Raw genomic sequence first — 23,616 nt, 5'->3', positions numbered from 1 at the left:
CCCTTTCTTCATGTACTTAGTTTTTTTTATTATTATTGTTCACTAGACCATAACACTGAGGTCCCTCTGGCGAGAGATATGTTTTACTCATCATTATTCTACCCGCAAGGTCCAGCATAAGACTTCTATATGGTAGGCATTCATGCAACATTTATTTAATGATTGAGCAAATTAATGAATATTACATCAAATTTTACTTTCCTTTGGGTTTATGCCACGTAAAGTTTCTAAATTTTTTCCCATAATATATAGGAACTCATTTCCATACTTCAATAGCTAACATTCCTAATACTGAATATTTCTGTTAATGTTGACTCCAAATTTTTTCTGATAACAGTAATGCCCTAAGCTCTTAACTTTTTCTATAGACACTCCTTTAACTATTAAAAAAAAAAAAAACTTCATGAAGCAAGTAAATACATGTTTCATGTCAATTTTACTACATCTTAAGCCACCTTTGCTCACAAACTGGTTCCACATGGTTGCCGGGAGAAGAAAAGAGAGCAGATAAGGTAATCAAGGATTATATATCCCAATAACCAAGTACCACAGGGCATGCCGCAATGTCAAAGGGGCCAAAATTCTGTGGTAAGTCAGAAGCTCAGATATAAGTTTCTGGAAATACAAAATGGAATTTTTAAAGCTACTTCCCAAATGTTCAAATAAAATTAATAAATTACTACTATAAGCCCAAGAACCACTTACTCTTTAGACTATATTTCATTTCTCACTAAGTTTTCTCTGTTAAACATGATTAACCTGCCTGGTTTAACCTCAAAAACTACCTTTCTAGAATTTTAGTATTAATCATTATTACCTTAAAAATCTTTCATTACTGCCATCTCTGTTCGATCTTCACATAGTTGAGTTAATGCCTGTTCAGCCTCTGTAAGTAGAAAACTATGGTCTCCTATAAGTATCACTCTAGCTTTTGGTGTACAGAAAGGAATTCATCCTTGTAGTAAAACTTCTAGTTCAGTTTGTTTTAATACATAAACAAGTCTTATTATTTAATATTCTCTTCTTTGTTACCTACTTCTAGTCTTGACTCCTTCATTTGGACCCTGTGTTAGTTCTGAAAAACAGCCTTTCTGGTATTTGTTTCTTCATCTTTATCTGTCTCCAAATTACTAACCTTCTCTTGACATCAATTTTGCTATAAAGAAGTCAATAACATTTGAAGGGAATAGTTTAAGCATTTATGACACACATATAGAGTATCTGGGAAATATTATAAGATTTAGCTCTAACATATTCATGGAACATCTATTAATATTATTAATATTATTCAGATCAATGGCTTTGATTGCCATTTTTATGGAGATGATTAGTGTAAATCTCGCTTCTGGATTCCAGTCTTCATGTCCCAAAGTTTTTGAGATAGTTATACAATTAGTTCCCATTGTATCCATCTTTTTTTGTTTGTGGGCTACACAGAGTTGAAACAATTGAGTACAGTTTTAGATTTGTTAACATAAATGTCTTAAGCAATGGCAAATATGTGAACATGAAAATAATTTTTCTGGGCCAGGCGTGGTGGCTCACGCCTGTAATCCCAGCACTTTGGGAGGCTGAGGCGGGCAGATCATGAGGTCAGGAGATCGAGACCATCCTGGCTAACACAGTAAAACCCCATCTCTACTAAAAATACAAAAAATTAGCCGTGCGTGGTGGCAGGTGCCTGTAGTCCCAGCTGCTTGGGAGGTTGAGGCAGGAGAATGGCCTGAACCCAGGAGGTGGAGCTTGTAGTGAGCCGAGATGGAACCACTGCACTCCAGCCTGGATGACAGAGCAAGACTCCCTCTCAAAAAAGAAAAGAATTTTTCTGGACAATGTGTAATATGGATTGTATTAGTCTGTTTTCATGCTGCTGATACAGACATACCCAAGACTGAGTAATTTATAAAGAAAAAGAGGTTTAACAGACTCATAGTTCCATGTGGCTGGGGAGGCCTCACAATCACAGCAGAAGGAGAAAGACATGTTTTACATGGCAGCAGGTAAGGGAGGAATGAGAACCAAGTAAAAGGGGTTTCCCCTTATAAAATCATCAGATCTTGTGAGGCTTATTCACTGTGGCAAGAACAGTATGAGGGAAACTGCCCCCATTTTTCAATTATCTCCCACCAGGTCCCTCCCACAACATGTGAGAATTATGGGAGCTACAATTCAAGATGAGATTTGGGTGGGGACACAGCCAAACCATATCATGTATGTTAAGGGAAAAAACAATGTATTCAAGATAAATATATTTTTATTGTAATACATTATCAATATTAATAGATGCCCTCCTCTTTATTAATTTGCAACAAAAAATTATATATACATTAATGATAAAGTTGTGTGAATGTCACTGGGTATAATGGTGCTAGTAATAAAGACTCATTTATTTTGAAACTAATCATATGTTTTAGTTGCAATGCTGAGGTCAACGGCACAGTGCTTTTATGTTGATTCAATCGCTTTGTCATTGTTAGTTCGCCTATAACTTAAACTTACATCCATGTGACAATAATAAAAAAAACCTTTTCCAAGTGATTTGAGTAAAGTTATAGTGTGGATCTTTGCTCATTTTACCCATGAGTGAATGACACTAAAAAAGAAATCTTTTTACATGACATAAACTGGTTTTATTTATTATAAAATGTTTACCGTTTGACTTAAATGTTTTAAGTAGAAGTCACTATGGAAAATTGTATATTTTTAAGTCACTATAAATGTTCATGTGCCTGTTAGCATAAACGTGAAGTATAGTTTTACAAACATTATATTTAATATGTCACATAACTTTTAAAATGTATGTTGACATGCAGTCAGAAAACTGAGTTGTTTCTAGAATCTATTACCTTTTAGTTATGTGACCTTTACTAATTTACTTAATATAATATCTCCGAGTCTCAATTACTTCTAGAATAGAAATAATAATATCCTTCTTAGAACTTTTATAAATATTAAATGGGAGCATAGACACAAAATTTAATAATTTTTAGTCCATATAAAATTACTCTTCACCCAGTGTGTGGAGAGTATTTTAAGTACTCTACATACAGTTTGAATATACTACGTTTCTGTATATCTCAATAATATGGTTTGGCTCTGTGTTTCCACCCAAATCTATGTCAAATTGTAATTCCTAATGTTGGGGGAGGGACCTGGTGAGAGGTGATGGGATCATGGGGTCAGATTTCCCCGTTGCTGTTCTTGCGATAGTGAGTAAGTTCCCATGAGATCTGGTTAAAAGTTTGTATCAATTCCCCCTTCACTCTCTCTCTCCTGCCACCTTGTGAGGACGTGTTTCCTTCCACTTCACCTTTTTGCCACGATTGTTAAGTTTCCTGAAGCCTCCCAGCCGTGCTTCCTCTACAGCCTGCGGAACCGTGGGTCAATTAAACCTCTTTTCTTCATAAATTACCCAGTCTCAGGTAGTTCTTTATAGTGATGTGAAAATAGACTAATACACTCAATAAAACGTGAAAATGTAAAATATGAAAATAATAGTACCTGCTCCATAGGGTTGTTTTAAAACAATGTGCAAACATGGACTCAATAAATAATAATTGGTAAATTTAACTTATAATTATTGTTACAGAAAGCTCAATCCCCATGTGTTACACAGTGGGACTTTGTTATACTTATATATAAACCAATCAAAATACATATCCTGAAAGAAAACTCCATCGAATAAAAAACAGATATAGGCTGAGTGCGGTGGCTCATGCCTGTAATCCCAGCGCTTTGGGAGGCCAAGGCGGGCGGATCACGAGGTAAGGAGATCAAGACCATCCTGGCTAACGCGGTGAAACCCTGTCTCTACTAAAAATACAAAAAATTAGCTGGGCTTGGTGGCGGGCACCTGTAGTCCCAGCTACTCAGGAGGCTGAGGCAGGAGAATGGCATGAACTCGGGAGGCGGAGCTTGCGGTGAGCCGAGATCGCGCCACTGCACTCCAGCCTGGGCAACACAGCGAGACTCTGTCTCAAAAAAAAAAAAAAAAAAAAAAGATGTAATAGAGTTTGTCTACATAGAGTACGAATCTACATTGTAGTGAAATAAGAGGGGTAGGATCATTTTTAGTAACTTATAAATGTTTATCAATATTGGTGATTGTCAAAGGCCAAAAGGATATGGTATAAATCTAGTTGCCAATATTCCTGCACACCTTTCTCCAATCTGCTTCATTCCATAAAATATTTTACAGAAAAAAAGGATTTCTCTGGACTTTTTTTCAATCTAATGATGGCACAGATTAAGCACTGATTATCTGCGATGCAAAAAACTGCCTGGTGAAAGGTTATATATTCCATTTAATGTCTCTGCTTTGAAAAGAAAATGAAAATATTAATTGTTTGACTTTGAATTATTTCTAGAAAAAGAGGGGATGTTTTTCTAATATTTGCAGTTATTACTTAGATTTTTTAAAAGGCATATTTTTTCAAAGCCAGAGGTTTTGAACAAGGATATTTCAAATAGTGATAGTAATTGAATAGTTCAGGCCTAGTAAAAGTACTAATTGTGAAAATAATATATGGGTTCATTTTCTAAAATTCACAATTTTTTCAAAAATATTATGGTATTATTGTAAAGTACAGCCTATTGGATATCTAACTTACAATGTGGCTTTTATTTTGCAGCTTAATTATAATTGACAAAGACAGATTTTAATTTTTTTAATCAGTGTAAACCAAATTGAGACAGAAACAACAGGAACAATCCTAATTGTCATAACATAGCCACACAGAAGAAATTAGATTTTGAAATCCAACTTTCAGAATTACTTCCAGCACAAAGATATGTTTATAAAAAACGATAATAGAAAATGTCATTTATAGGTAGTTAAGGCAAATCTCAGTATTGGCATGGACACTTCTTCCTTGGATTTTTTGCAATGATCAACTCTCACAGCTTGTTTATATGCAGTCTCCATAAAGCTCACTCTTAACTTTTCTAGGCACAGAGATATTCTTAAACAATCTTTTAATCAACTATCACAATACTAGCTCTGTTTTAAAGCATCCATATTCATTATTTAGAGAACAATTAAAGGACTCAATGGGATATTTTTATTATTTATGCTTTATTTCGTAATGAAGTTTGTATTTCCTGCTGACCTATATTTTAAATAACAGAAAAGTTCTAAAATAATGCAAGTCAAACTAATGGTTGTTATTATTTCTGGTAATTCATTACTTTTGTTTGTAGATAATTCTCTCTCCAGATAAGGATACAGAGGATGTTAAAAACTATTAATTCCATAACTTTTTTCTTATTTTATAAGAAATTTTGGCAGCAAATATATATGTTTACCCAATGTTACCTAAATAATCTGATAAGACAATGTCTTCACTTTTAGGAAAATGAGCTTAATGGAATGTTGGTTAAGAGATGCAGCGTCAATAAGTTAGGTTTATCGCTACTCTTTCTGTAACCTTGCTAAAAAGTAAGTATATTAAATCCAGAAGGACGTGGAAAATGAGATAATATATGGCAACAGAAGACAGATGTCAGCAATTTTTTGTCAACTAGAAAGTGGATGACTTAGTGGAATGGAGAATGCTTAGAAAACATAGACCAATATAAGCAAGCCAGTAAGTTCTGAAGAACCCTGGATCAGTTCCTTAGAAGATAAATGTGGAAAAGTCTTAATGGACTTTATTTAAAAATTGAGGACCTGTAGTGTGTTACACAATGTGTGCTACTCAGCTTAGCTTGTAACCCAGTACTAATCAAGAATGTCCAAGCCAATGGTGATCAGCTAAAATACTAATCAAGAATGTACAGTTGAGCTGTGATCAGCTAGCGTTCTACAGAAGGCCCTACTCAAAATGTAGCTAACACAGTTGTTTCTGTTATCCATATATTAATTAATATCCAAAGCTTGATAGTTAACATACTAATGTTAGTAAAATATGTTGACTAGTTTGATAAATATTGCATGTAAATTTTCATTATTGAAATTAAATTTTTTCCAAGATAGTATCATTGTATAAAAGTATTTTAGAGACTCTCTTCTTGCTTGCATAAGCCAGATATAAGAAGCGAGCTAGATCTATTTCCTTTAAGTGGAAAGATGCCTTGGGCTGAATTCCCAAGTGGTCCTGTGTCCAGCTGTGAACTCTGGGGTTTATGGTGTTTTGTTTGGTTGACAAATTCCAGCTATGAGGGCAACAAAATCCTGCCCTGAAATCTTGACGTTTGCCCAAATCCACCCCCAAGCAAAGTGGTAATAAAAACCATCTAAAGTAACTAAGAGTTGTATTTCCTTGAGTCAGCCAAAAAGATTATACAAACTCTTCCTTTTATATCTGTCAGTGTAATACACCCAGTGTCAGGATCAGAATGGTATGGGACTTCACAATGAAAGGAATGGAGATTGGAAGACAATGGTATCATGATTTTAATAGTATAAAGATAAAGGTTGAAGTCTAAAAAATAATTATTTCTAACTTAGAGGTTTATATCCTGATGCAATTCAATCACAAATGAGGGTAGAATAAAAATTTTAAAACATGCAGGGGTTAAAAAATACATTTCTCAAAACTTGCTTCTCAGGAAGCTAAGGGAGAAAGTGCTCCAACAAAATAAGGGAAAAAAAATTAAAAAGAAGAAAGTATGGGACCCCCCAGCCTGGGCGACAGAGCGAGATTCTGTAAAAAAAAAAAAAAAAAAAAGAGGAGACGGCATTCAACACAGGAGAAATGCAAAGGGAATGATATTAAAAGCAAAGATGATCAGACTGAAGGGAAGTACCAGGATGCCAAGGACATGGCAGGCCTAGGTAGCAGCCTGTTGAGACTGGACCAAGAGGAAATTAACCTGGCATTGTGCACAGCACATAATATAAAATCATGATAGCCAGGCCGTGAATGACCAATCAGGCTGCTAAGGAGGCCCAATCCATGTGATACATACAGCTCAGATGAGATCAAAATGGATCCTCACAGTGACATAAAAGTGGTCTCTCTGTTAAAGCACTAGGAATAATGTCGTCAATCATTTATATGTTTGGGGGTGGCAAATATTTCTAAAGCATTGAATTCAAGTTATGAATTTAAATTACAGAGTTTATCACTAGACAAAGGTGCAGAAATAGAAAAAAAAACAGACTTAACATTATCTATATTCTGGCAATACTATTCAATTCAGTTTAATTCCAGGACATTTCAGATCCATAATTGCCTTTTTTCTTGAATGTGGGCTTTAAAAGTCCATAAACCACATGCAAGATCTATTGAGGTGTTGGGACGCAGAACCATGATACCTCAAGGTAGAAGGCACTTTGCCATGCTAAGTGCTTTGAACCGAAGGAGACTGGAAGGGCCTCAGAAGCAAGTTCTCTGTGACCTTCTCCTGTTCTCCTTTCTCCTTTCTCCGTTTCTTCTCCAAAGCAGGTCATAGAACTAGAATTTCTCTTCCCCAAGGAAGATCCTAGAAAGGAGAACTCCTTTCACCTAAAACAAGCCATAAACTCTAGAAATGTCACTCTATGATTTCTTCTCCCCTGAAGATCTGCATGTGACAAGTGTCCTAACCTATACCTAGAGAAAGAGATGCTACACTGAGAAACTGAGAAGAAACTGAGAAGAATCTGAGCAAACAGGACTTGCTGAGTTCCCCCCAGAGTTCATTACCATTAGATCATACCCTTTTTAGCCAATCTTATTTCTACACAGCCATCAATTCTTTACTGCATATAAACATAAAAATGCACAGTTTTTCCTGGGTCTTTGGGTCTTCATTCTGAAGGTTCCTGGGACACATAAAACTTGGAGTAAATAAATTTGTTATCTTTTCCTCTTCTTAATCTGTCTTTTGTTATAGGAATGTGAGCTGTGCACTTTGAAATGGGTGCAAAAAAAGTATTATACATTTCTACCTTTACATAGTCTTCAGAAAAAATATGGATAATCATAACTTCTTTTCAGTTAGTCTCTAAGTAATATACTAAATGTTGGTTGTCATATTTAAAATATGAGAAATAAAATTATTCTGTATATATTTTAAATTTAAAGAACCCTATTATGTATTACTTCATTAGGTCTATTTTCTGGCTTTTATTGTTGAAACATCTGGAGTAAAATAAACAAAATATTTTTCAGATGCATTGTAACTAAAATAATTGAATAAGAATGCTAATGTAATTTTTCAGGAAGTCATTGTCAATTTATCCAAACTTGGGTCTTTCTGCTCTTTTTGCCTGTTTTTTTGTTTTGTTTTTGGGTTTTTTTTTTTTTTTTTTTTTTGCTCATTAATAACTGCATTTTGAACTAAGGTATTATAAAAGAGAACTATTTTATAACAATTAATTTTATTTTCAGTTTTTACTTGTTTTAAATTATTGGCAGTTTGAGGAAAATATTAAGTGTGAGAGATTCATATAAGCTATTGGTTAAAATTAAGTTTTTGGATTATCTCTGACTCCAATAATCCTTTCTTTATCAGCATTTTTGTTTTTACTGTTTTTCATTCTCATATCACACAAATTGGGAATTCACTCACATAGGTATTGATGTTTATACTGCATTTTTCATCCTTATAAGAGTATGAGGATGTATTTTTTTCTTTATAGAGATGGATTGAATTCATCTTTTTGAGTTATTAAGCAAGGGCTATTTCAAAACTATAAGATCTTCTCAGATTTCTTACAATAACCTTTATTATTCATGAAGTCGCAAGCTCAGAAACCAAGAGAACTCACACTGACTCTGTTATTACCTCTAGATAGAAATAAGGGTGTTTTGCAATAACCGCCTCCACCAGCCCCCACCAAAAGTAGGTATCATAAAACAAAGAACAAAGACATACACCACAGGTTGCCTTACACATTAGCAAAAACTAAAATGGGTTTTGATATCTTGGTTTAGCCTGAATGTCCAAAAAGAGAATATTCTAAATCAGTGTGGATAGGAATATAAATATATCTCAAAATAATTTTGGCTATATAATATATAGTGGAGAATATCTATATGCATAAGATTTGTATTATACTATTGTTTTTAGAGCAAAAATGGAAACAAAATATCTATTTAGAAAGGTTAAATAACCTAGTACATCTAAACAATGGAAACTATACTATAACTTATTAATATTAATAAAATGAAAAAGTAGGTTCATCTATATTCACTCTTGTGAAAGAAACTTCATAATATATTGATAAATAAACAGATACAGATCAAAGAATATATTTTATTCTGAAAGTATACACTTGAGTTAATACCTATACACTTGACGGTGATATTTCACATATTAGTTTCCCTATTTTTTCTAATTTATATCTATAATTATCATTCATTATTTAAATAATTTAAGAAAATATTATGCTATCAAATGGAAGAAATTAAATTTATCATAAAGTCTTTATAATTGTAATATTTTTCAAAAGGCCATAATAATTTTATGCAAAATGGTATGCTTTCTAAAATGTGCTGAAGATTTTACAATGGTTTTTAAGAGATAGTGCAGATGTATTTGTAAGTGAATACAAATATCCCATCCTTCATTCTTGATCTCATCCTTTGTTATTGAAGACTTTCAAGTATGACAATTAACATAAGAGCATAGAGAGGACTTCCAGTTGTGATGGTTAATACTGCATGTCAACTTGATTGGATTGAAGGATACAAAGTATTGATCCTGGATGTGTCTGTGAGGATGTTGCCAGAGGAGATAAACATTAGAGTCAGTGGGCTGGGAAAGGCAGACCCATCCTTAGTCTGGGTGGGCACAATCTAATCAGCTGCCAGTCCAGCTAGAATATAAGCAGGAAGAAAAATGTGAAAAGAGAGACTGGCCTAATCTCCCAGCCTACGTCTTTCTCCCGTGCTTGATGCTTCCTGCCCTCGAACATTAAACTCCAAGTAGTTCTTCAATTTTGGAACTCGGACTGTTGCACCTCAGTCTGCAGACAGCCTATTGTGGGACTTTGTGATCATGTGAGTGAATATTTAATAAACTCCCCATTATATATGTATCTGTTCCATTAGTTCTGTCCCTCTAGAGAACCCTGGCTAATACACCAGTATTATTGTGCTAATTCTACTTTTTCAGAAAGTCAAGAAACCTTTAGATTCTGTGATTTAGAGTATGCTGAATTTATTGCTTTGTTTTACTAATTGACTTTCTTTAAATGTATGAGTATGGGTATGAACAGGTGTATAGTAACTATAGATTGAGCTCTTCAAAATCTGAGTCCTATTCAAACAGCCACAGATCTATATTATTTGATGACTTTCAAGCTTTCATTGTTGTACATACCAAAAATAAAAATGAATTACAGCTATTCTTGGATATTTGGAGAATTTTCAGAAATTAAAGAAAGCTAGCTTTCTCTGCTATCTTCAAGTGGCATTTAGCCTTTTGTTTGTTTACAGATTAAGTTGAGAATGTAACAAACCCAATGGATCATCTTCCCAGAAAAATGTTCTTGTGCACATACAAGAACAATTTTTACATACAATTTCAAGTGTCCACAGCGTCCCCTGAAGCACATGTTTCTAATGGTTAAATTAGTAAAACTAAGAGAGAAGGTGATTCCATCTTCATATTGGAAGGGGCAGAATTTCCAACACTGTGCATTGCTTCAGTAAGTCCTTGGTGAGGATGATTAAGTATACTCTGGAACCAGATTGAATGAAATGGTGCAAAAGGAATTCTAACCTCCAAATTGAAGTTTGACAAGATGGCCTCAGAGAATATGCTGTTATTTTATTATTGGATGTAAGCAAAGATAGCATATTTAATTTAATAGATAGACTTTCAGAACATGAAAGTAATTAAAACACACTGTACTACTATCTGCCACTCTCTATTTTCTCATCACAAAGGTATTACTAGTGTTTGAGGACCTCTCCCTTGATCCTTCTTAGGACCTTTGTTTCAAGATGGTGGGCTGACCATAGACAACTATTTCTTTCCATCTCTAAACCTATTCAATTGATAGGAAAGATAATCAGGAAGGGTAAAGTCCACAGCAACAAAGAAAATAATGACAATGAAGTCAATGGGCAAGAAAATCATACATTCCAGAAGATGAAAAAAGATAAAGGATGAAGCAGAAGTGACACTGAACTGCAGACTGGAAAAACTGGGAAGGAAGCTGCAAAAGACAAAGTCAAGGATAAATTCAGCCTGACTAAGGAGACTCTTGAGTGGCTTTGCCTCAGGGACCCAAGGTCAGCAGAGAGTAGATGTCTCCCAGGACTTGGATGAACTATATCCTGCTACCTGACACTTAGCTATGGACAAAAATCACAGGGCTCTTCTCCAAAGAAACTGCATCATCTACCTCTGGTTAATCAGTGAAATTCTAAATAAACTGTAGAGCGCAGTTTTCCTTATTCCAGCATTAAGAGGCTTTTTGGTTTAATGGCTACCCCCGCCCACTAACCTTAAAGTGAAGCCTGCTGAACTTGACCACACACAGAGCTTCCTATTTATTCCTTCTAAGTGTCAGCATAAAACCTACATTCAACATAGACTGCAGGATATCTACAACATGAAAAAGATACAATCGAAAGAGATAATTTGTGTAACAATGATGAAAATTTGTTCGAAGTCAAATATGTTTTCTCAGAAAGATTAAAGAAGATACAGTATCCACCAAGTAGGAATGAAAGGCTATGAAAAAAAAAATCTAAGAAAAAGAAAGTGCTTTTAGAAATTAAAAGAAAATGATTGGAGGACTAATTAATTGGAAGATAAAAGTTAAAAAAAAATCTCGGGTTTATAGAAAGATAGACAAAAATTCAAAAAGACCTAGTCAGAATCCATAACATCTAAGAAATGATCCCCCAAAAGGGTGAAAATGAACAAATTTTAAAATACAAGGCAAGTTTAATAACTTAATGTTAGTTTTAAGTTAAAAAAAAAAATAGTGTTCATAGCTGAAGTTTCCCAGTGTTCTGGAATATGCTGAACAATGATAAGGTACCTTAATAGGGTTTTCACAAAGTACAGAATGGACTCAAATGAGGTTGTCATCAACTCTATCGTGGAATTTTTCAGGGTCACCAAATAACATATAAGTAGACTACTAGAATATGACTGAGAATTCAGGATTAGAAGAGAGAGAATAAGTGATTCTAGAAAAAGGGAATAGCGCACGCAAAACTCTGGTGTGGACAAATGAAAACTGCCTGCTGTCCTACGGTAATCTTCGGAATCTGTAATAAGCATCAGCTCATCAGGACAGATGTAGCAATCAATTCGGACAGATACCAGCTCTTCACAACCAATACAGCCATACCTGACTAAGTGTCATCCCTGCTGTCACTGAGAGAGAAGGGCAAGTTCTTTAGTTTAAGAAGAACAAAAAGGATGAATAAAAGAAGCAAAAAAAAAAAAAAATGAGGTATATTGGCTGTTTTAAGGCATACGGTTTATGGAGTGAGAAGACCAACCGTGCTATAAATTCCTGCCCTTTGTCCTCCAGAGTCTATCCTTTGTCTATGTATACGTGTGTGTGTGGCAGGGGAGGGACAGCCTGGAAGAGGAAGATGAATTAAATATATATTTGATTTTAAACTCAAGATAAAGCTTAATATGTTTGTACTTCTGGGCAAATACATTGTTACTTTCTGGGCAAAGACTTCTTTTTAAGGCAATAGATGGCTGATTGACCTTTCAGTGGAGGAGGTTTTCATGGTAAAGACTCAGGGTTTCTTGAATACCAGAGGGGGCAAGAGAAGAGTTAAGGGTTATAAGGAGACAGGGGGTACTGAAAACAAAGATTCATTAAAAGCTCACCTTGGTTCAGGTACCCTAGGATATACAGATATGGATTACTGGGATGATAAACAAGAAAAAAAACTGAATTCATAAGAACCACGAGAGGGGTAAGTTTGGAGTGATAGGAGAAAGGGGGAAAAATTAATCTCTTCTTAGAAATAAGACTCAACCCGACAGGATCTATAAATCTAAGGAATGTAGGCTACAAGAAACCAAGAGTCTTTTTTACTTCTTATTCATCTGAGAGTTGGACAAGTTAGTTTTGTTAATTTCTAATGAATTAATTGAATGGGTGATTATGTTGATTATGTTTTATGTTGAAATAGTAGTAAATTTACTATAGCCAATTTATTTTTCATATTTGGTCAAAAAATTTTGCTTAAAGTGTCTCTATTTTTCTAATTTAAATTCATGTCAGGTCCAGTGGCTCACACCTGTAATCCCAGCACTTTGGAAGCCCAAGACAAGTGGGTCATTTGAAGCCAGAAGTTCAAGACCAGCCTGGCCAACATGGTGAAACCATGTCTCTACTAAAAATACAAAAAAAATTAGCTGGGTGGTAGTGGTGCATGCCTGTAATCCCAGCTACCCGGGAAGCTGAGGCAGGAGAATTGCTTGAGCCTGGGAGGTGGAGGTTGCAGTGAGCCAAGATCATGCCACTGCACTCCACTCTGGGTGACACAGTCAGACCCTGTCTCAAAAAAAAAAAAAAAAAAAAAAAAATTATCTGCTGCATGTCTCTGCTTCAGTTTGCAGAATCTCAGGCATAGTGAATAAAACTCATTCCAGTTCAGGAAATTCCATTTTCAGGCTGGACTCAGTGGCTCACACCTGTAATCCCAGACCTTTGGGAGGCTGAGGTAAAAGGATCTCTTGAAGCCAGTAGTTCGAGACCAGCTGGGAAATTAAGTGGGACCTGTCTCTCGAGGGAATTGAACAATGAGAACACATGGACACAGGAAGGGGAACATCACACTCTGAGGATTGTTGTGGGGTGGAGGGAGTGGGGAGGGATAGCATTAGGAGATATACCTAATGCTAAATGAGGAGTTAATGGGTGCAGCACACCAGCATGGCACATGTATACGTATGTAACTAACCTGCACATTGTGCACATGTACACGTATGTAACTAACCTGCACATTGTGCACATGTACCCTAAAACTTAAAGTATAATTAAAAAATAATAATAATAAAATAAAATAAAATAAAATAAAAATTAGCTTGGTGTGATGATGCACACCTGTAGTCCCAGCTACAAAGGAAGCTGATACAGGAGGTTCGCTTGAGGCTAGGAACTTGAGGCCACTGCACTCCAACCCAGGCAACAGAGAGAGACCTGTCTCTGAAAGAAGAAGAAGAAGAAATAAATTCAATTTTCAGAAAATGGCCCGTTAGAAGTCTCCAATTAATGAAGTGATAAATTGAGTTGTGCATTAAAAGTTACCATAAATTTTATATTTCTTATATAGCAACATATTTCTCTAACTTAGTAATTAGCCTATTGATTTGTTCATAAATGAAATTTGAGACACAAGCAAGGTGAGTTGTTACATGTTAAATTAGTTATTATAAAATCAGGTTTTGGTCAAATTGTACTTATCTAAAAGTAAATAAATAATTAGCTGATCCTTCACACTGTTTTCCAATGTCCTCATTACTGTCTTCTGCACAAACCACTAGGGGGCAAGACAGTCTAACATATTAGAGTAGACCTAATTGTATCCAACAGAGTGCGGTAATACACAAACTAGGGAGACAAGTCAATTACATTACATTTCAGCCATTGGCATCTGCCATTTCCTCTGGGGATTATAAGAGGGAGGGAAGAGAGAAAGGAAGGAAGGAAGAAAGCAAGGAAGGGAGGGAGGGAACAACCCTTTCAATAAACAATTCATTGGCTGACTTTTCTGAAATTGTTAAACAAGTGAATTTAATAAACAATTTTTTCTAGATTTAAATAATTTAACTTTGAAGTGAAAAACCATAAGTTAGAAGATAAGTGTTAACAAATAGAAATGAGAAAATGTGAAAATCATTTCCAATGAAAGGGAGCAAGTGTTAACAATTTTATTTTTATGGGCAAACACAATATCACATTACTTTTAAAGGATAAGTAGTGAATCAACAGCATAATTCTTTATTAGACAAAAAACAAGAGCTGAGTATCAGTGAAGTGTCAGACATTCAAAGTCATAGTCAAGGGATTAGTAATGTCTCATAAAACATCTTGAAGAAGAAACCTCGGTTATGGGGAAAAGTCAAGAGTCAGAAAGCCCAGGTTTATTACTGACTACAGTATCCGATGGCTGTATGATAATTGGTAGGTTGGTCAATCTACACAGGATTCAGTTGCCTCATGCAAAGTTACAGAACTTATAAGATAAATGGTTTCCCAACCTGGCTGCTCATAGAGGAAACCTTGCATTGTCATTCTCCATACCTCGTGAATTAGCAATGACTCTCCAGAAATGAAACTCAGCAACATCTATACATACATATATATATGATACAATTTAAGATCATATTATACACACATGCAATTCTAGATAATTCTGATGGTCTGTCATTATAACTATTAGGCTAAATGATGGTTAAGATTTATTTTTTCACTTTAAAATTCTGAGTTTATGACTATTTGTGCATAACTACAACTAGTATTTTAGGATATAAGATATTTTTCTCACCCAGCACTAAACACACACACACCAAAAACTCCATCACATTAAAAAAAACAAATAGAACTTGACAGAGTTCAAGATGTGCTATCCTAAAATGTGGCACCTTGACATACGGAATATTTTAAGTTGAAGGAATTTGTGAAATAGATATGCAGGAAGGTATCTCTGACTTCTCCTTCACTTCTCCCCTGGAGAAGGTCATAGGGCTTCATGTGAGAGGTGGCTTCTCAATACCTGGAGGAAAGGAGCATCCTTACCTCCAAAGACACAGATCACAGGGACACCAAGAGGAATCTGAACAAAAAGGCCTAAGTTTCCCCCAGTTTATTATTACCCTTAACTCATACTCTTTCTTCCTTCCTTCCTTCCTTCTTTCTTCCTGCTCTTTTTTTTCTTTTTTTGCCTTATGCTTTTCCATGATTCTCTATTCTTCCTCAAATCTATTTAAAACACTTCCTCAAATCTATTTAAAAACACTCAGGTTTAACTGTTTTTTTCAGTCTTCACTTCTTTATGAAGGCTCCTGTGTCATGTAAAAAATAATATTAAATAAATGTGTATGCTTTTCTCTTGTTAATCTGTCTTTTGTTACAGGGGCCCCAGCCAATGAACCTATGATGGGTAGAAGGAAAACGTATTTTTTTCCTCCCCAACAAATTGAAAAATAAATCAATTTGGAGACAAAGTTTCCAACAGTTCCATTGAAACTCTGGCACTTTTTCATTTTTCCTCGGAACTTTCTTTCTTTTTTTTTTTTTAACTGAATAGTTGTCATTATTACTTTTGATGTGATGTGGCTGCAACTGATTATATGCATAAACACCTTGACATTATTATTATTGTTGTTGTTGTTATATCTTGTATTAGTCCGTTCTCATGCAGCTAATAAAGACATATCTCAGACTGGGTAATTTATAAAGGAAAGAGGTTTAATTGACTCACGGTTCTGCATGGCTCTAGAAGCCTCAGAAAACTTACAATCATGGTGGAAGGGGAAGCAAACACGTCCTTCTTCAAATGGCAGCAGCAAGGAGAAGTGGTGAGCAAAGGGGGAAAAGTACTTAACCATCAGATCTCATGAGAACTCACTCACTATCACAAAAACAGCATGAGGATCACCACCCCTGTGATTAAATTACCTCCCACTGGGTTCCTCCCGTGACATGTGGGGATTATGGGAACTAAAATTCAAGATGAGATGTGAGAGGGGACACAACCAAAGCATATCATAACTTGAATTTGTAATGACTAATCACCTCGGGAATAACTTCATTACATATAGTCTGACTCCAGAGTAAGTTGAAGAATTTCTCTCCCGTGAACTATGATGGCATCAGTACAATTGAAATCCTGCTGTACGAAAAAGCCAGAAAGAAACAAACTTAGCCCAGTAGTAATATATTAAAAAAACTGAAATAAATTTTTCATTTCATAAAAACTTTAAATGACTGGTAAATCACTTTCTATGTGAAAGCTTATCTTTTTCAATCTCCTTCCAAGTGAAAGGACTCACAAGTTTAACTTTAACTTTAACTTAGATATAACAAAGAAAATGTTCTTGTAAGTCACCTAACTACCCAATTAAGTCCAGCGACAGAAGATGTAAAATGACTTCATTTTTGGTGAATACATTATGTTTTTGGTACACAACTTGCTCACAAGGACATGCCAATCTATGTGTTATGTCACTTATCTGGAAGCAGTATAGATTCTTGTGGGATTGTAAACATAGCAAATGACAGAGGAGATGAGATACCTCATCACAAATGAATGAATAATAACTTAGAATCTGAGGTGATATTGAAGGACAATCAGAGGCAATCATATTCTCTGCTAATCTGCTGTTTTGGTCACCACATTATATTTTTAAATCAGACTACATAATTTTCCCTCAAGAAAATAAGAATTTGTTATTTTGGTAATTTCATGTGACATAGTACATCCTGTTTCTGTGGAAGAACAAAGCAAAGTAATTCAGAGATCAAATATTACATAAATGAGGTTTTTGCAGTTATCACATTTTTCTAATTGTTATTACTTATCTCTTCCCCATTTCAATCTCTCTTTCTCTCTAATGGTGTTACAGAGTGATCTTCTTTTAATTTTGGACTAGCACTTAAAATACATATTTCTATTTCAAGATAACTCTAAAAATTATTCTCCTATAATGGCAGCAAAAATATAATTCTGCAATCGCAAAAACCATTTTCATGTTTTATTTTAAAATTCTAATTTAAAATAAGTACAACTTCTAAGAATCTCTTTTACCAGCTATTTAGGTTCATTTTAAATACACATGCATTTTTTATTTGAGGAAGCTGCAATGTTATATTCCATGTACTTTTCTGGAAGCATTATGCAAGTCAACTAGCCCTAAAATGTTAAGTACTAAAGCAGTCCAAAATATACACACAAAAAAAGGTTAAATTAATTGGGGTAAATAACACTCCTACATGACATCTAATTTATATCATATCCTGCTACAACTGGAAATACAACTGAAGTTTTTTAGAATTTCATAAGTGATTAAGAATGTGGACATTTTACCCGTCAAGTAAACTTAGGAAATGTGTCTGTTTCACCTTAACTTGACAGCTCTGAATAATCTTATTTAATATAATAGCCACTATTAATTTTGCCATTAGGAAAATCAAGCCTGCAAGAAAGAAATCCAGTATTCAAGAGTATGTCGCTGCCTGAACTATATATGGCATATACCTTAACTTTTGCTTTACTAATGACCAACTTCTCCAGAAATACCTTTCATCATTCGTTTCTAGGATTTTATGATACACTACACCAACTACAATGTTCCTCTACCACAGAATCACACTCTGATTTAACACTCCATGGAACCCTATTCTGAATCATGAATCAAAAAAAAGAGAATGTTAATTCTCTGTCTCCTGGAATTTATATTCTCTTACTTCTCTTCTGTCTCCTATCTTTTCTCTTTTCCGTAAACACTTGGAGAGAACAATTCAGAAGCTCCTCAAAGATAGAGAAAATACAAACACATTTGAATCTGTTGATGAGATAGATTATCTTAATTCTTGGCCAAGTCTGGAAGGTGAGTCAAAGTGATAGGAACAATATATTACTACAGTTTTGGGAAAGCACTTTTATGACAGTGTTGGCAGAAGAGATGTAAGAACATTAAACACCTCTGTGTACTCTGCCTTGCTGTCTAAAAAGTCATCCTTAATATGCCAATGTATTGTGCATAAATAAGAAGCTGTTACATCATTTTATGTTTTAAATATAAGGAAACTGATATAACATGGTGAATTGAGAAAAAGCACAGTATGTGTCCCAATATCAAATCTTTTCTACCTTTCCTTAATGTTTATACGGCAGAATAATTTTGTAGTTTAAAAGTTCAGAAAGGCTCTTTAGAATAGTTTGGGTCATCTATTTCCAGATAGTTTGGATCATATATTTTATTAATTATTGAACTGCCATAGAGGGAACTAAACTTGTGTCTCGGTGGTGAAGTTCCTGAGCTCAGGAATCAGGCTGCCTGGGCTGAATCCAAGCTCTTCCACATGCAAACTGAGAAATACTGGGCAAGTTACTTAATGACTACGAGACTCAGTTTGCTTCTCTGTAAAATGGAAACAAAGTAACTGATCATAAGATTATTGTGAGCTAAACCACTAAAGTACTAAATGTAGTGCCCGGCCATCATTGTTCAATAAACATTATTACTTGTATAATTTTACTTTGTTCCTCCCTCAAATATCTGCAATCAAAAGCAAGGGATAATGCCTTAGTGTGTGGGTCAACCAAAATCAAATTGGATAATCAATTGTGAGTTGACGTTAACTAATGAAATACTATGACTTTGAGGCCAAAACACCATCAAATAAAGGAGACAGATGCTGAAAATGGCAGGGCCATAGGTGCCAAGGGAGTATTGCCAAAAGGGGCAGTACCACTTTCAAGGGAGTATTTTTAGCTCCTCTTTCTCCAAGTACCAGCCATGTGACCATGAGCAAGTTGTTTAATCTATGAGGCTCAACTGTTTCATATATGAAAAGAGGGAATAACACACACATATCAGACCCTTATCCTGAGAATTAAGAGATCATTTGGGGAGAATTAAAAACTATGAATTTTAAATTGGGAAGGAAAAAATGTCTTTCACTTTGAGAGACGCAGAAAAAAAAACCACACATCAAAAACCTCCATGTTCAGCCTAAACTCCCCTCCTTTCCGAAACCCTCCATGTTTTTACAGTGTTGTCTGCCCCCAGAGCTATATTGGTTACTCTTGCCTCTTTGTTATCCTCAGACATACCATCCTTACCTGTCTCAAAATTAATTATGAGTCCGTGGCCCATAGAAATGAAATATTTGTTTCCATAGTCCCAGCACCTAGCTAAGAGAAAAACATAGTGAATCATATTCAGCAAAGTAATTTTTAAACAAATGATTGAATGCTTATATGAAGGAGTGAATTCTCTTGATATTAAAAATAGGACATACTATTTCTTGGGATAAGTGACCAAAAAAAAAAAATCCATACCACTATTTACCAGACAAGTTGCCTTCTCCACGTGTATCTCCAGTTGCATGATTCTCGGTATTGTCATAATTAGAAATGCCATGCTAACATTTCAGAGTCAAGCACACATCTCTTTTGTTGAGTGGATAAGGACTCCAGCCTGCTGGTAGGGCTGAAGCTGCACAGCCATCTGGAAAAAAAACTTGGAATCCTGTGGTAGGGCCAGAAAAGGGGCATTAGCTTCATGAACGTGGCACTCATACAACTGTTGGAACAAAACTGGCAGTGAATCAAACCCTGAGCTTGTCTGCCTGTCTTCCTTGGAAGAGTTTATGCATTACATTGGCTACAACAAGAGACAGGCAAGGACTTTAAGACACAAGCAGAAGAAAAGATAGAATGTCATTTAAATCACATTTCCAGACTCCCTTTCAAGTGAAAACCCAGCAACTCCGAGTGGATTTATGCCAACAATGCTTAAGCATTTCTGTACATGATCAGATCCCTCTCATGTCACCTGGACTACAGTCACATGTGAACAGTAGAAGGCTGTACTGTAGGGGATACTGCAAGCAGAGAATCAGTCTTTTCACTCAAGCAGACAGATTTGTATGGAGAATTCTGGTTAATTCATAACCAATTATAAACTGAAGTATTTAACAATTCTTGATTAAAGATTCAAAATCTTTTAATTCTTTGCCAATAAAATACAGGGTTTCACTGTTTCAGTAACCACGCTTTGGAAATCATGGAAAAAGCCCTACTCCATAGCTAGACAAAATTTTAATATTTTAATCAGCTAAACTGAAAAAAAAGAAAAAGTCTTAGTACTCATGTGTATGAAATGCTTTATACACACACAGACATACATATATATATGTATAAGTATATATGCAAAATATTATTCCTCTGAACTAAAAAGAGACAGGTTTTATATTGAATAGTGCCTAAAAATTTCAAGCCAATTTTGGAAGGAAAAAAAAAAAGGAATTTCAGCTAGTCAAATGTAATGTAAGAAAATGAGTTGTGATTTTCCTTTAATACATGATAAATTATGGCTTTCCAAATTCTAGCTCTTCGACATTTGACAATACTGATCGTATAAGCCATGAATTATTTAAGGGTACTTTTATTAAGAAGGCTTAGTAACCTCTCTATCAAACTCATTTCTTCCTTCCAATTTAATGTAACTAATAAAATTCCATTGTATGATATGTAAGAGTCATAGAGTTATGGTTAAATAAGAAACCTATTAAGATTCTGTTAAAATCTAAAAATTGGTCAAAAATAAACATGCCAATATATTCAACTGGCAGCCTTTACTCAAGCCAAGACTTCTAAAGATGGAAGACTGGGTATTAAACATCTTTCAATTCCCATCACTTAGCACAGGCCTCTACAATTAATGAAATCTCAAAAGATATTGGTCAAAAGCATGAAGGCTGATTACAAATTTTAATAAAATAAAAACGTTCTCAGCTTATATATGCTAAATTTTACTAAATAAAGTTTTACTAAAATAAAAATTTCCTCAACTTATAAAGGCAGAAGCAACACTGACAGAATGTTAAGTACATCCCTCTGTTCCTTCAATTTTCACTTTTAAATACTCCACCATAAGGTTGAAATGTATGTTCGCAGTAAGCCTATCTTAAGTGAGCAGAAAAAAAGATTAAAGGGTGGAAAAGCTACATGAGATCATGGGTGCATGGATGAAATGAAAGTAGACATAAAGAGGAAAAAAGTTCCAAGCACTCCAAGGAATAAAAAAAAGTAAATAGCAGAACAGAGTTTCACCACGAAATCAACTTTATACATTTATAAGGAATTTCCTAAGGGATTTTTAAAAATCACAATCAATGAAAAGATCTTTAAAGAAGAAAAAAGAAATGAATCACTTTAATTCAATCCAATAAAAGCTTTTCTTTATTTTCTGAGAGATAGATTCCTTTTTGAGGCCCTCCAAGGCCAGGTCTCTATAGTCAGCATAAAATTGAAGTTGAGCAATTATTTGTTGAATTTTAATTTAAACAGTGGTAGATCAGAATAATTTAGGTCAATTATGATCAAGGATTCATGTCAGTTTGATAGCCTCCAGGATGTGAGTTAATGATCCCCTCCCTCAATGTGGTAGTGAAAAGAACACTCAACAAGAGGTCAGGAGAACTGCATGCTTTTTTCAAATTCACCATTTAACCAGCAATTATTAATCTCTCTGGGTCATAGTTTTATTTTCTGGTCACTACATATAATATTTGCACAATCAAGTTATTTTGATGAGCAATGAGACACTACATGTAAGTGATTTTGTAAAGATAATTTTGTAAGTATAATGAATCCCTTATGAAAACTTGCTCCCTAACCAACGTTGTATTGGTTGCATGAATTATTTTTAGTAAGATATCGTAATAGGTATACCTAAAAAGCGAAGTCATTTGATAGAAAATATAAAAGCAAATGTATTAGAGAGAAAAAATATGATGCAGTGAACATGCATTAAAGCACTTTTTGAAAATGTGCTCTTTGGAAAAAATATTTTCTCAGTAGCATCCAGATTGTTTTAGGGCATATAAATACATGTATGATGTAATGTTATTAATGAATAATGTATATAATTTTTTCTTCATCCATAGTGAGTGACCTTATTTTTCGATGGAAAGAAAATTAGAGTTCTTTCCAATTTACTAGGGTTAAAATTCTGTAAAACCAGCCTTCAAGCATAGTAAGTTCAAATTCATACCCCATAAATATGCTCTCTTAAAAGATGAAAATGTCATTAGGCATTTTGTGTGCAATTAGTATTTAGAAATGCACAAATTTGTTTTTGTTATCATTAGGGCTGATAATAGTTTATATTCTAAGCCATGCAAATATTGGCAGTAATATCAGACCTTGTTTAGAAATTTTGAACACATGTGAAACTTAACATAAATAAAACTAGACGAGATAAATCCACACAAACCCCAGCGCCAAACCCTTTTAATTTTCCCTGAATTTTCACATCATTTTAAATCATCTACACAGGCAGTACTTAAACCACAACGATCTGATTAAACTATAAAGTTTCTGCACAGAGCAAACAGGCAACCTACAGAATGGGAGAAAATTTTTGCAATCTATCCATCTGACAAAAGGCTAATATCCAGAATCTACAAAGAACTTAAACAAATTTATAAGAAAAAAACAACCCCATCAAAAAGTGGGCAAAGGATATGAACGGACACTTCTCAAAAGAAGACATTTATGTGGCCAGCAAATATATGAGAAAAACTCATCATCACTGGTCACTAGAGAAACGCAAATCAAAACCACAATGAGATACCATCTCTTGCCTGTTAGAAAGGCAATCATTAAGTCAGGAAACAACAGAGGCTAGAGACGATGTGGAGAAATAGGAACATTTTTATGCTGTTGGTATATTGTAAATTAGTTCAACCATTGTGGAAGACAGTGTGGTGATTCTTCAAGGATCTAGAACTAGAAATACCATTTGAGCCAGCAACCTCATTACTGGGTACATACCGAAAGGATTATAAATCATTCTACTATAAAGACACAAGCATACGTATGTTTATTGTGGCACTGTTCACTAGAGCAAAGACTTGGAACCAACCAAAATGCCCATCAATGATAGACTAGATAAAGAAAATGTGGCACATATACACCACGCAATACTATGCAGTTATAAAAAAGGATGAGTTCATGT

The 23,616-nt window shown here is 34.7% G+C and overlaps 1 long non-coding RNA gene across 1 annotated transcript; it reads right to left on the bottom strand.

The window, feature by feature from the left end:
• Positions 1 to 15,005: 15,005 nt before the first annotated feature.
• LOC134737655 (uncharacterized) lies at positions 15,006 to 20,161 on the bottom strand. The gene is made up of 3 exons (XR_010122766.1): positions 19,932 to 20,161; positions 19,713 to 19,784; positions 15,006 to 16,757 (listed from the first exon to the last, which is right to left on the bottom strand). It is a non-coding gene; the product is annotated as an uncharacterized LOC134737655 (long non-coding RNA).
• Positions 20,162 to 23,616: the final 3,455 nt, after the last annotated feature.

This window comes from Pongo pygmaeus, chromosome 10 (assembly GCF_028885625.2).
Source record: "Pongo pygmaeus isolate AG05252 chromosome 10, NHGRI_mPonPyg2-v2.0_pri, whole genome shotgun sequence".
NCBI classification, from domain to species: Eukaryota; Metazoa; Chordata; class Mammalia; order Primates; family Hominidae; genus Pongo; species Pongo pygmaeus.
This window is presented reverse-complemented; position numbering and strand designations above follow the sequence as displayed.